This window comes from Nerophis lumbriciformis, linkage group LG31, assembly GCF_033978685.3.
Source record: "Nerophis lumbriciformis linkage group LG31, RoL_Nlum_v2.1, whole genome shotgun sequence".
NCBI classification, from domain to species: domain Eukaryota; kingdom Metazoa; phylum Chordata; class Actinopteri; order Syngnathiformes; family Syngnathidae; genus Nerophis; species Nerophis lumbriciformis.
Window position 1 is genome coordinate 10836873 of NC_084578.2, and position 2180 is coordinate 10839052.

Genomic DNA, 2180 nt, shown 5'->3' on the forward strand with positions numbered 1-2180 from the left:
GAAGCCATAACTGCGACGTGTCTCTCAATAATGTACAATATGTACATTTTATTTTATTTTATTTTACACACATACCTATTTACTTAGTTATCACTCAGCACCATTGGTCTAGGGCAGGGGTCGGCAACCCGCGGCTACGGAGCCGCATGCGGCTCTTTGATCACTCTGATGCGGCTCAGCTGCATACTTGCCTACCTTCCCAATATTCCCGGGAGATTTCCGGATTTCAGTGCCTCGATTTTCACCCTAAGGGTGTGTCATGATGGTACAACATTTAGCACCCTCTACAATTTGTACAAACAACATACAAGCCCAGCCTTTTGATGTACGCATTTTCTCCTTGCACACGTAAGTGACAGCAAGGCATACTTGGTCAACAGCCACACAGGTTACACTGACGGTGGCCATATAAAGTAACTTTAACATTCTTACTAATAATGCGCCACACTTTGAACCAAAACCAAACAAGAATGACAAACACATTTCGGGAGAACATCTGCACCTTAACACAACATAAACACAACATGACAAATACCCAGAATCCCATGCAGCCCTGACTCTTCCGGGCTACATTATACACCCCTGCTACCACCAAACCCCGCCCCCACCCCAACATCACCCAAACCCCACCCCACCCCCCGCGTCGGTTGATGTGGGCGGGGTTTGGTAGCAGGGTGTATAATGTAGCCCGGAAGAGTCAGGACTGCATGGGATTCTGGGTATTTGTTCTGTTGTGTTTATGTTGTGTTAAGGTGCAGATGTCCTCCCGAAATGTGTTTGTCATTCTTGTTTGGTGTGGGTTCACAGTGTGGCGCATTATTAGTAAGAGTCTTAAAGTTTATACCACCACCGTCAGTTTAACCTGTATGGTTGTTGACTAAGTATGCCTTGCTGTCATTATCGTGAGCAAGCAGAAGTCCCTTACCAGTAAAGCTGTGTCGGCACGATGGTTGTAGTGGACGCTATATGCTGTACCATCACGGCACGTTCGAGAGAATAGTCGCCTTGAATTTCGTAGTACGCTGAAACATTGATAGATTGACAAGTATGACGCTGTCAAGCACCATTCATACATAGCTCGAAACCCTTGGTTTAGACATAGCACAAAGCAAAAATAAAACTTTGTATGCACAAAATAATTTTGTGGCTCCCATTGATTTCTTTGATTTGTGAAACTGGTCAAAATGGCTCTTTGACTGGTTAAGGTTGCCGACCCCTGGTCTAGGGCAGAAACTATTTATCTCATTAATTTGCACCAAACGTCATTCAGAATCGGTACAAGGAAGTTGAATTGTCTTTAAAAAAGTTTTTAGCAACACTTTTACAATTTAATTCAGCTGTAACTTCAAGCAATTGGCAAAAATAACATTTCAATGGAAACTTTAACTAATACAATTGTCACAACAAACCACTTATCAAATACAAAATAGCCAGCAGCCGGGAGCAAATATAAACGCATACACGCACATTTGTAAAAGAAAAAAAAACAATATTTATAGCATTTTTTTAAATGTAACATTATGTTTTCTGCGTTAAATAATGTAAAGTATGTATTATTTTTGCCATCTTACTAGCCTGGTGACCAGTACGACCGCCGCAGTAAAAAAGGGAAGAGAAGACTCTTCAAGCTTTGCTTTAAATGGTGGAATTATATCAAAAGCGGTCACATTTCGCTTAAAAACTCTTAATTCGAGGCGGGGGGGATGAATATTTGTGGTAAGAACATATTACATCACCGGTAAGGTCCTCTCACCTCGCATACGCTGAATGGAGGCAGGAGGCCGACATTAGCATTGTCGGCTAGTAGGCTAACGAGGAAGCAAGCTAACTGGCTAATTTGCCCGCTTGCAATATATCGGTGATGAAAACACCCGCCGCGGCTTCAACGCTATAGTTTAAAAAATTAGTTCTTTACCTGCTTGTTGGCGTGCACTCGTCTCCGAATCCTTGCATGAAAAAAAATGTCCGTTTCGGAGAGTCCTCCGTTGGTCCAAAGTTTTTGTTTTTGCCGGCGTTCACCTGCACCTTGACTGGCTCCTGTTGACAGAGGACTCGCAGCGCAGCGCGATCATGGCGGGAACGTGAAAATTTACCGCGGAAGTGACGTCAGGGAACGGGCTTTCGCGCGGATACACTCGCGATATCTCCGTTGTCCTACTTCCGTAGCTCGCTCCGAGCAA

The 2180-nt window shown here is 43.8% G+C and overlaps 1 protein-coding gene across 1 annotated transcript in view; it reads right to left on the reverse strand.

Moving 5' to 3' along the window:
• The window catches only part of usp37 (ubiquitin specific peptidase 37), a 39862-nt gene extending 37704 nt beyond the window's left edge, over nucleotides 1-2158 (reverse strand). The window contains exon 1 of the mRNA XM_061926580.2: nucleotides 1916-2158. The gene's annotated coding sequence lies outside the window, so the exon portion shown is untranslated. The remainder of the gene's footprint in view (nucleotides 1-1915) is intronic.
• Between the last annotated feature and the right edge of the window lie 22 nt (nucleotides 2159-2180).